The 12,089-nt window shown below is 40.9% G+C and overlaps 3 non-coding genes across 3 annotated transcripts; all 3 read right to left on the bottom strand.

The window, feature by feature from the left end:
- Positions 1-744: 744 nt before the first annotated feature.
- On the bottom strand, positions 745-817 carry TRNAF-GAA (transfer RNA phenylalanine (anticodon GAA)). The gene has a single exon. It is a non-coding gene; the product is annotated as a tRNA-Phe (tRNA).
- A 5,604-nt stretch (positions 818-6,421) lies between these two features.
- On the bottom strand, positions 6,422-6,493 carry TRNAA-AGC (transfer RNA alanine (anticodon AGC)). The gene has a single exon. It is a non-coding gene; the product is annotated as a tRNA-Ala (tRNA).
- A 3,738-nt stretch (positions 6,494-10,231) lies between these two features.
- On the bottom strand, positions 10,232-10,303 carry TRNAA-CGC (transfer RNA alanine (anticodon CGC)). The gene has a single exon. It is a non-coding gene; the product is annotated as a tRNA-Ala (tRNA).
- Positions 10,304-12,089: the final 1,786 nt, after the last annotated feature.

The following is a 12,089-nucleotide window of genomic DNA, read 5'->3' on the forward strand; positions in this document are numbered from 1 at the left end:
ACTTAACAATTGCTGCTAGCAAGTCAAGCGGCACTAACGATAAGAAAGGGAGTGGGGTCTTGGGATTTCTTGAGCCCTGGGAACATGGCCAGTCCCCCAGGGTCTGGAAAATCTTGTGACTCACATGATGAATCCAACAGCATTGTTAAAGTAAATCCAGAGCTGCATTTATGTATGCAAACTAATATCAGTTTGCAGCCTGGCATTTTAAACAGAAGCTCCCAGAACTCCAATCTGAAGTCTCACCCGCGGAGTGGATGCACTTCCTGGGACCCTTCCCAACTGGGACTCCAGACTGCTATCACTCAGGACTTCCCAGCGCTGCTTGGATCTGGATGTAGGTGCTTCGCCAATTTCGTGATGTATGAACCCCTGTCTTTACTCTTCTTTCTTAGTATACTGTAATCTTTGTTAATTCAATACACTCTCTCTGAATTCTTGTTTATCTGAGTGTAGAGTGGTTATTTTACCAGCGAATCCTAGCAACCTTGAAACTGAAAGTAAGGCTTTCTACAAAACACCCCCGCCCCCCAACAACTCTTGGGATTAAAAAGATCACATGTACACACACAACATCAAGGCAGAAATAAATTGTAATTGCAAGAGCATGTAGCATATTGGAATTTCCTAGCTCTTAGGTAAATAATTTCCTAAGTTTTGAAACTTTCGTGGAAGAAACTTCACACACACACACCCCGTTGCTGTCATGTAACAGGTTAATAATTACACAGAAGTAAAACGGGATGCCGAAACCCGGGATCGAACCAGGGACCTTTAGATCTTCAGTCTAACGCTCTCCCAACTGAGCTATTTCGGCCCCCTGAGAGACCTTGTTTTGGCTGTTCTCCCAAAGTATTAAAGTTTTCATTTGTGGGAGCCAGTCATCTTATTTTGTTCATCACCCCTTTGTTCGCCCCCAAAATATATGGGTTCCCCTGAAATACACATATAAAAATAGGATCCAATTTTAGGAGACAGTGGATGGGTTGGTAGAGGAGAAGGGAAGTAAAGGGGGAGAAACAGATTCGGCTACTCCACTACTCAAAGACTGCTCAGAAAACGAAGGGAATTCAAAACGAAATCATCGAATCTTGTCTTTCGGTTCTTTTTCTGTCTTGCTCTCCAATGACAAGGCTAATAAGATTTTGGGGCACGTTAAATGTGGAGACGTGCTTCTTGCTTCGGCTTGAAAGAAACCGGAAGAAGCCAATTCTTTCTTCTATTCACTTCCTTTTCCTCGTCTTCCTTGTACTGACACGCGGTTGTTAGTGCGGAGACCCAGAGAGTAGAAACCGGAAGCATTTAAACGCAATCCATTGGATAATGTGTCTATTTCCGTGTGAGCAAGCAAACCGTGTTTTTAGTTTTTATTTTTTATTTTTAGCTCTTTATTGGAATATAGTTGCTTTACACTCTTGTACGAGTTTTTGAGGTACACCAAAGTCAATCAGCTGCAACAAACCATGTTTTTAAACGGAGAAAAATAGATGCATATGTATCGTTTCCAACCCTCTCGTAAGGAAAGGATAAACCACCACTGAACTACACCTCTCACGACAGAAATGTCATGAAGATCCTCTTTTAAATAGCAACCGTATTTCTGAGGGGTGTCTTCAAAGATACGATAGTTGGCCAGCTAGAAAAGCCACTGCTTCAAATCCCACTGTTTCTTAAACCTCTAAACTACATCCTCTTAAGTTGCTACACTAGGAAAAATGTAAGGGTTACAAACCAAATAACACCGTTTCTGCTCTTAAGACATTTCATCCTATCAGCTCTTTCCAAGGTTCCCGCGCCAGCCTGGAGGGATTCTTTGTGTAACCGCCAGGAAAGATTTCCGGATGGACCTTTTTTTCCCCCCCTGATTTCAATCTCTCTCTCTCTCTCTTTTTTTTAAGTTGTTTGTTTGTTTTTGAGGTACACCAAGTTCAATCATCTGTATTTATACACATATTCCTGTATTCCCTCCCTCCCTCGACTCCCCCCCACCCTCCCCGTCCCAGTCCTCTAAGGCATCATCCATCCTCCAGTTGAACTCCCTTTGTTATACAGCAACTTCCCACTGGCTATCTATTTTACAGTTGGTAGTATATATATGTCTATGCTAAGCTCTCACTTCGTCTCAGCTTCCCCTTCACCCCCCGCCCCCCCAAACCTCGAGTTCTCCAGTCCATTCTCTGCATCTGCATCCGTGTTCTTGTCTTGTCACTGAGTTCATCAGTACCATTTTTAGATTCCGTATATATGAGTTAGCATACAATATTTGTCTTTCTCTTTCTGACTTACTTCACTCTGTATGACAGACTCTAGGTCTATCCACCTCATTACATATAGCTCCATCTCATTCCTTTTTATAGCTGAGTAATATTCCATTGTATATATATGCCACATCTTCTTTATCAACAAATGAATGGATAAAGACAATCTCTCTCTCTTTTTCTCTTTCCCATTATTACAAAATTTTTCAAGTCCTCTCTTTCTTATGAAGAGATGAACTACAGTCTTATAGAAGATATTTCAATGCTTATGTTTTATGAAAGACCATTATCTGTGAAGAATTTCTACAAAACACTAAGAAAAAGACTACAATCTCATTAAGAAAGAACAAATTAACATGCACTTCACAAAAAGAGGATACCCAAAATAGCCAGTAAGCAATTTAAAAGGTGCCCAACATAATTTGCTATGAGGGAAATGCAAATTTAAAAACCGAATGAAATAATACTTCTTTTCACCAGAATCAATTACCTTGAGAGAAGTGACAATAACAAGTGCTGCTGAGCATGTGGAGCAATTAGAATGCTCACTCACACACTGCAGATGAGCCTGTAAACTGGGTGCACACACATTTACAAAACCATTTGGAAATATTGACTAAATCTCAATACACATATAAGCTATGCACCCCAAAACTCCACAGCTGCATTTATATCCAAGAGGAACGCATGAGTATTTCCCTTGAAAAACATATACAGGAATGCTAGTGACCACATTTGACATTTCATCCCCAGACTAGCAGCACTCTAAATGTACATCGACAGTAAAATGAATTAAAAAGTTGTGATGCACAGTATTCATACGATGGAATACTACAAGCAATGAGAAAGAACTACTGCTACTAGCAACAATATGGATGTATCCAGCTTTTAAAAAATTGTGTCCATATTCAAATGAGTACATATGTATGATTCTATTTACATAATTTCAAAACACAAGAAAAACTAATCTATGGTGATAGAGGTCAGAGAGTGGCATTGACTGGGATGAGGCACAAGGAAACAGCTGGCGGCTTGAAAACTCCTGTATCTTTGCCAGAGCTGTTGGTTACACGGTGTATGCATATGTAATAACCCATCAAGCTGAATCATTAAATTTCATGCATTTTTGTTTATATTAATTAAGGCTCAATTTAAATAACAAGAAAAGAAGAAAAGAAAAAAGGATCTCCTTGGATACCTCCTGGCCTCCAGTACATCTTATCTCTTCATTAGTGCTTTTCAGATTGTGGCCTGCATACTGGTACCTGGCTAATTGTTTTTTACCTATCTGTGAGCATTAGGAACTTTTTATAAAAAGTGAACAGTGCCAGGACATAGGACTCCTTTTGTTAAATAAAATGGAAACAATTTCAGGGGCTTTCACAATTTCAGAAATAATAATCTCTGGGGCTTCTTTGGTTGCTCAGTGGTTAAGAATCCACCTGCCAATGCAGGGGACACGGGTTCCTGGTGGGCAGAGGAAGATTCCCACATGCCACGGGGCAACTAAGCCCAAGAGCCACAACTATTGAGCCTGCGCTCTAGAGCCCATGAGCCACAACTACTGACCCTTCCTGCCACAGCTACTGAAGCCCACGCACCTAGAGCCCGTGCTCCACAACAAGAGAAGCCATTGCAATGAGAAACCCGCAAACCGCAAGGAAGAGTAGTCCCCGTTGGCCACAATTAGAGAAAGCCCATTGGCAGTAACGAAGACGGAACACAGCCAAAAATAAAATAAAGAAATAATTTTAAAAAATAATAATCTCTGGAATGAGGAAAGGGCAGCACCCAAGAACCACCTTCTAAGTGAATTTTAATAAACCCCTGTGCATATCTGGACAGGTTCTCCGATCTCAATCTGATTCTGAAAGAGTTGAGCTTTTTGCCTTTAGCCAAAATTTGGTGCAAGTGTAAATTCGGGTGCAAATTCGGATCCTCTAAAAATATTTTAGATTCTCTTACTGATTCTTTCTCCCCCAGCATTTTTCTATCCACCTGGGGTTTTACCCCCAGCTGTGCTCCTGGGGGGGGGGGGGAGGGGGACACCAGACCAAACATCAGCCCTTGCTGGGGAAAGCCTGAGCCGGGAACATAAGGAAAGGAATTACAAAGCAGTGTGGAAATTAAAATATCAGCTACACATGAGCGTCTCAATACAGAGATTAAAACGTCCGTAAATGCGACTAGTAGTGAGCTAGGCTACTGTGCAAATTTCATCCAGGAGCACACAGGAGGGAGGAGAGAAGCGCCAGCTGACCGAAGAGGGAAGAGGTGGAATGGGTGAAGTGGAGGAAGAAAAGGAGAAAAGGGACAGAGAGGAAGTGGGCAAAGGGAAATCTATGGAGAGGGAGGCGGGTCTACGCTCCGCATCTCTCCGTCGCTTCGTCCGGGTATAAGGGAAGAGATGAAATCTTTTTCTCTCAAGGGAGGTAGGCTTGTCCCAGAAGAGGATCTGGCTCCCTTTTGTCCTGGCTTTGGGAGCTCCTCAAAGCTCTTTCCATCGCTGGATAGACAGGCTGAGCGCTTTCGGGGAGGCACGTGAGGGTGAGATTTCGTTTGAATTTCAGGAACCTCTGGTATTGGTAGCTTGGGAGCTGCAGGGATGCCCCGGTTTTCTTGCGTGGATGCGGTGGGGTAGAGTCGACAGTAGAAGCGGCAGCTTTGAGATTGAACATAACCGAGACCGTGGAAGAGTCTTACTTTTTTAAGGTTTTGCTTGAAAAGCAAAAGGTGAGAAAGTTCCCGTTTGCTTGCTCCACATATTTCTAACTCTTAGAAGCTTACTGAGACATGATTTTCTCCTGAAGAAACTCTTCTTGGCATTTGCAGCAGACTCCTTTACTCCTCACATGATGCTCTTGGCTCAAAAGGAGTCTGAAGATAGGAACAGGGTCTGAAGACTCTGGTCTTGGAAAGCCACAGTCACTGAACAGTCAGTGATACCTACAGATGAAGCCACTGTCTCCTCACTCCTAGTACAGCTGCAGAGAAAATACAGATGAATCCCTCACAAGTCAAATGCATGACCTCAAAATTGGCTGTACAGGTGATTTGTGACTGCCTGGTGGACAGTTACAGCTTCCTGAAAATAAGAGAAGGGGAGGATGCATTGTGGAAGACCTCCAGGTTTCCTGGCTTCTGTAGATGGAGAAAGAGACTGCCTTTCTGCTTTCTGAATGTTAGCAGCTTGCTTGCTTGGTTTTCCCTTTGGTGGCTGAAAATAATAATAAATAAAAAAACAAACAAGCAAACAAACAAAACAAACAAACAAAACCAAGGTGGTGTATCCTCCTGTGGATATCTGCTTAGGCATTCTGATACCAGAATCTGAAACTGTGCAAAGAACTCAGATCTGGAGATATGGGTTGTTCAGTAGTTTGGAAGGAGGGTGTCGCTGGATAGTAAATAGAGTGAGGTTGAAAAGGATCTATTGGGATTGGAAGAATAAGAGTTCATTCTCTATTTGTGGGGGGAAAAATGAGCTTTTCCCTAGATTACTCTTGGACGCAGGAGTTCAGAATGTTTGCCATTTCAGACTGGAAACTTTCTTAGTACACCCAGAGAAGTACTATTTCCCTTTACAGATTTCCACTGAGATGAATGTTATCTTTTCCTCATTTGTCATTCGTTTGTAATTAAATGACTTTTACATAAGCTCCACAGTTTGAGGGTCTTTGAGTGGAAAAGTGACCACCAGCACATCAAGTCATCAACCACCGGCAGTGAAATCTAGTGAAATATTTTAGTGAAATCTTAGCCTCCTGCAAACTAGGTTAGGAAGGAGCTAGAATAAAAGAACCGCAAAAGAAACCGAGTGATTAACTTTCTGACAAGGAATCAGATGGCTTGCCCATTAGGCCAGTACAGACCTTTGTTTGCTGATGCTTCCAGTTTCCATACAACTGGAAATTGGGTGGTTGGGAAAACTGCTACCTGCTTTTTATAACATATTGATGGTGGCCCACGTACTAGTGATTGCTGAGAGTGCTTGGAGACATGCAGTAATAGAGCTAACTTAGCTTTAGTAAAGGAGCACAACTCTTCCCTGTGTCGGGAAAAGGTTAAGAAAGAATTGTCATAGCCAAGATGACTGACTTTGACAAAGATATTTCAGGCAGCATGAGGTCTTATGGTATGTGGATGGAAAGATATTACAATGATGGAGGTACTGGGGATTGAACCCAGGACCTTGTCCATGCTAAGCACATGCCCTACCACTGAGCTATACTCCCTCAGTACTGCTATGTTCTCAGAAGACTTTCTGTGACCTTCTAGCATTGCATCTTTGAAGACCAAGTGATCAAAACAAAGCCATCTTAAGTTCAGTTCCGCTATTTCTAAATTCCTTACACTTTATGCTGTCTCAGGCACGGGCTACTCTAGGAGTAAAGAACCTTAATGGTAGGAAGAAAGGCACTGTTCCTGATTCATGGTCAGCTTGTGATCAACCCACCTCAAAGTCGGGCTCCCGTCAGATTAGATCGCCTGGATTGCCCTTCCATTCCATCACTTGGGTGAGTCCCAGGACACAACATTCTCCTGCATTTTTTCTGAATATTACTCTCTGTATTATTTTGACCCTTGGATACTTTAATGTTTTACATAGTCAAAAAAGTAAAATGGACTCAACTGTGTGTGAAAATTGAATATGAATATAAAAAAATCTAACTGCATTTCAAAAGGATAACATAAGCTCATTCAAGAGAAAAAAAAAAGAACACATCCAAGTAAATGTTTTACATGGTACTTTATCCCAGTTGTAAAGAAAAGGAAAAAAAAAAAAAGCAAACAAATAGTAACCTCTATGTAGCAGGCTTATTTTTCATAGTGTTAAGGGTATGTCAATTCTGATATTTTGTGTCAATTTTATTTATTTTTATGTGTGTGTGTGTGAATTTACTTTTGTGTGACTGGGAAAATGAATACATATATTGCTGTTGGAATTCAGGGCTCTCGCTGTGGGAGGAGGAGGTAAGTAATGAATAGCCCTGTTGGCTCTGGATGGGAAATACATATGTGTGTGTATCTGTGTCTGTGTGTGTGTATGTGTATGAGTGTATCTGTGACTTTCCCTCCAGATCTGTCTGCTAACAGGGCCTACAAAAACTGATACCTCAGTAGCAATAAGCAATGCTAGCCCCATATCTTGATTTTTGAATACCAATACCCACTAAAAGGAAACAGAGCTACTTGTAGGATTCTCAGACTCTAGGACTGGATTAGAGAAAGTACAAGATGAATCTAACACACCTTTCTGTGCTAGAATATAAGTGCTCAAAAATCATGAGGACAATTAGAAAGGATCCAGAAACCAACGTGAAGGGCCTCTCACTGGTCAAATTTGGGACACTGTGAGATGAATAATGACAATAAATGATTACAATCCTTGGATACTTAAGTGAGTAAATATGAAAGAAGAGAAATTTTTCCTTACAGTGGTATGCCAACTAATAAATGCAGAGGTAATAACAAAGTCATAAAATCACCATTTAGCCACCATCAGAGTAATAATAGACTCTGGCAAAATTCATAGGTCAGTGCTAAAAGCATAGGTAAAGTTTTGATGAGGATCAGAATATTTATACTGGCTCAGAGTATCCCTTACTGGCTAATTATTAATTGTAAGAGGGAAGGAGTTTATGGGGAAAGAAACCTATTAGACATAACTTTAACCAAGTAATCAAAGCTGACATAAGGAATAATGGGAAAAACTGACAACACATGCCCCTTGGTGAAATAGAGGGAAACAATTTCCGTGATATTCCTTCCAAATATTCATAACCTGAACTTAATCTAATCAAAACATAAATTGAAGAACATTCTACAAAATCATTGGCATATGCTCTTCTAAAACATGTCAATCTCCCAAAAGGCAAGATTGAGAAACCATTTCAGATTAAAGGAGACTAAGGAGTCACTAAATTCATATGTGATCTGGAATGGACCCTAGTCTGGGAGAGAAATTTCTATGAAGTATTTTATTGGTAAAAATAGTTAAATATGCACTGTAAATTAGAAAAGACTTCTTATGTGTTAAATTTCCTGAATTTGATCATTGGGCTATGGTAAGGAAATGTCCTTACTCTTAAGAAATATATACTGATGTGTAAAATAAAAAGGTTATGATGGAAGTGTATAATAAGATTTGTGGATAAAAAGGTATAATATCTGCAAATTGTTCTCAAATAGTGTAGAAAAATATTATTTGTCTGAGTACTTATATATTTCACGGTTGTTGGTTATTGAGGGAGAGGCAACCCAGTATTCTGAAATGATCCCAAAATTTGGACACTACATGCTTCTCAAGTGGTTCCCATCATATTTAAACATATTTAAAACTGTTGCTAAGCAGAGACAAAGACCCAAATTTCGCAATTTATATTAGAATTTAGCAGGTGTTTGCTCTGTTTTCCATTCACACTCCTTGCTTGTGAGTTAGTCAACTAAGGACATTTGAAAAAGATTGAATCTCTTTCTCAGAACTGGGAGGTGAGGAGGGGCTGCCCGGGTAAGGAAAGAAAGAGTAAAGCTGGGAGACAGAGTTCCCGTCCCTCTCTATTATTCAGCTGTGAAGATGGGCAGAGACAGTGATGGATTTGAAACCATAACGGCCCTTTAATGGGGTCATCAGTGGACTAGAAATTTTGAGGAGTGCCTGGAAAATACAAAGCAGAAGTGATTGTATGTACAGGAAACAATAGAGGAAATGGCTATTCTTTCACTACAGTGAAAATGTCAGTAGACATCTGTGAACTATTTGTCTTCTTGTTTTGGCAGTTAATAGTTTCCATTTTGACATAGATACTGAAAAAAATTTTTGTCACTTCTTCATGGTAGCATACTTGTTGTTAACTGATATTTCCAGGCATAATCTTATTTAGAGATTTGAAAAGAAGGAACAATTGGTGAGTGATAAAATAAAAGGAAATTGGATAGTACAAAATAGCACTTTGGCACATATAAGCTATCTGAATTGTGTGAAGTTGATTCTTTTTTTTTTCATGTTTGGCAGGACTTTAGCTTCTTGACAGCTGTCCTTTTGGATAGCATCACCTGCTCATTCACCTAGTATTCTCTGGCTTGTTTTTGGACTAAACTTTTGGCAATGGAGAGAGTAGACAAATCAGAGGGAAGACTTTCTGTTTCTCATTCTAAAACCTCACATAAAACAAAGGAAACTAAAGCAATTTTTCCTCAAGCCTCTTATTTTCTTCTCCTTTTCTCTTTTCTCAGTAACAGTGGAAAATAGAAGCCAAGGTGACAAGTTTGTTCATGTGATGGCACACTTGGTTTGGGTTTAGGGGATCCTATGAATAGTACACTGAATAATCACTCCCAAAGATAACAGGTCCCAATCCCCAGAACCTGTGAATGTTACCTTATACAGAAAAAAGGTCTTTGCAGGTGCAGTTAAGTTAAGGATCTTGAAATGGAGAGATTATTTTTGGATTATCCGGGTAGGCCTGATGTAATCACAAGTGTCCTTAAAAGAGAAAGGCAGAGGGAGATTTCACACACAGAGAGAAGGCAGTGTGACCACTGAGACAGAGATTGCGGTATTGCTGCCACAGCCAAGGAATGCCAGCAGCCACCGGAAGCTGCGCGAGGCAAGAACGGATTCTCCTCCTAGAGCCTCTGGAAGTAGCACCACTCTGCCAACACCCTGATGTGGTCTAGTGATGTTAATTTTGGACTTCTGGCATCCAGAAGGGTAAAAGAATAAATTTCTGTTGTTTTAAGCCACCAAGTTTGTGCTAATTTGTTACAGCCTCCGTAGGAACCTAATAGACTTCCACTCTGTCAGCTGCCTTGAGTGGGTTTGAGGCTCATGAAGTGTAAATAGTGTAGCATTAAAATGAATGTAGGTCATGTGTTTACTTTTCTTGTCAGCACGCAATGGGTAAAGGAATCAAAGGAAAGACATTGCCAACCTGGGCCCTCAAAAACCTTGCTATGGGGTAACTAACTGCTGGAGGTGCCGGGGATTGAACCCGGGGCCTCGTACATGCGAAGCACGCGCTCTACCACTGAGCTACACCCCCTCGTTGACAAACTAGGCCTTCAGGTCCTTCAAGAAATATCTCACTATATTCCGTGGGCCCGTCTCCCCAATTGTTTGTTTTAGCAGTATTGTGTGTTGAAGCAGAATTTGTGCCTGCTTTAAGACAGAGGAGGCCAGGGAGTTGTGGGGGATACTGATTCTTTAGCAAATAAAATTTGAAGTGGGACAAAAAATATTGAAAACGTGTCAGAAAATTGTCCGACTTTTCCTTGGATAAAACACTTCTTGCTATTTGCTGTTTGCTCCATAGCAATGTTAAGGGCAAGGTTTTAATGGGAAAACCCCAGGTGAAAATAAAAACCACGGGCAATTCGTTCAGCAATCCATTCCTAACAGTCTGTTCGTCTTTACTACATCCTGAAGCCAACTAAGAAGGTTCATAGAATAGTCTAGGAGAATAGTGCTCAAGACATGAACTAAACAGCAGATTCAGGATGGAAAGAAGTGTGGAATTTTAAAAGCAAGTTAATAGGTAGCTAGACCCAGGTTGGAGAGACCTACTGGGTTTACAGAGCAAGAAACAAAGCGGGAGGCACATAAAGGAGAACGCAGTCATTCAAGAAAGACAAAGAAAAGCAAAAAAGAAATTTGTTGTTCTTTTGCGCCCTGGCAGTGAAAGCACAGAATCCTCCTCCTCCTCTTCCTCCTCCCCTTCCCTTCTTCCCCTCCCCTTCCCTCTACTCCTTCTCCTCCCCCTCCTCTTCCTCCTGCTTCTTCTTCAGAATGGAAGAGAGGTTATGAGGAGGAGATGGCAGAGGTTTTGGACATGCTGAATTTAACATCCGTCCATAGGTTCCGGCCTGTCAATGTAGCACAGTGAACTCAGCTCAGTGCTCTGATCTGAATACATGGGAATGGGAGTGATCAGAAGGCACAAGCATACAGAGAGTGAGCAGAATGAGAACTGAAAAGTGTCCTTTGAGATTTAGAGATCAGGAACTCTTACTGATAGTGCAAAGCAAAGAAACAAAAACAAAAGCAAACAAACAAAAAAACAAAAAATGAAAAAACAAAACAAACAAACAAAAACCTGCTTCTTAGTCTGATCTTGAACCCTAGCAGTCACACTGGTTAGCACTATGGGTTTGAGACTTCCATAGAAGACCCATAAAGACTCATTTTCTGGTACCAGGCTCCTAGTAGGTGCTCTCTCTTCCTCATTCATCTTATGTCTTTGCCTATATTAATAAATAATCATTGAGTATCTTTTGAAATTGAGAGGACCTTACTGGTTTGGTAGAACTTCTGTCTCAGTTGGCTCACGGGGCTGGTAGAATAGATAGGAGGAAACAAAAGTGGCAGGTTTCCCTGAAATTGAATGCTAGAGAAGATGCACCCACAAAATCCCACAAGCCTTGGTATATGGATGTGTGTGTGTGTGTGTGTGTGTGAGAGAGAGAGAGAGAGAGAGAGAGAGAGAGAGAGAGAGAAAGAGAGAGAGAGAGGGAGAGTCCAGGAGGATGAGTGAGAAATTATCCAGGCTGTTTGATGGTGAAAGCACAAATATGAAAGTTTCCAGACTCATGGAAATTGGAGAAGCCTAGCTACCAGTTAGATTACCAGAAGGTCCTCACAAAGAGTTTGGCTTCATTTTGTTTTTTTCTGTTTGCTCCAATGTACACTGAACACCAAAATTGTTTACCAATTTTCTTTGACAACAATCAGCAGACTATGAAGTGCTTTTCTAATGCATCTAAAACCAGGGAGAAAATTGTAACTGGTTGGGTGCCATTTTTTAATGACATACTAGGATGAATGGATAAAGA

This window comes from Hippopotamus amphibius, chromosome 11 (genome assembly GCF_030028045.1).
Source record: "Hippopotamus amphibius kiboko isolate mHipAmp2 chromosome 11, mHipAmp2.hap2, whole genome shotgun sequence".
NCBI lineage: Eukaryota > Metazoa > Chordata > Mammalia > Artiodactyla > Hippopotamidae > Hippopotamus > Hippopotamus amphibius.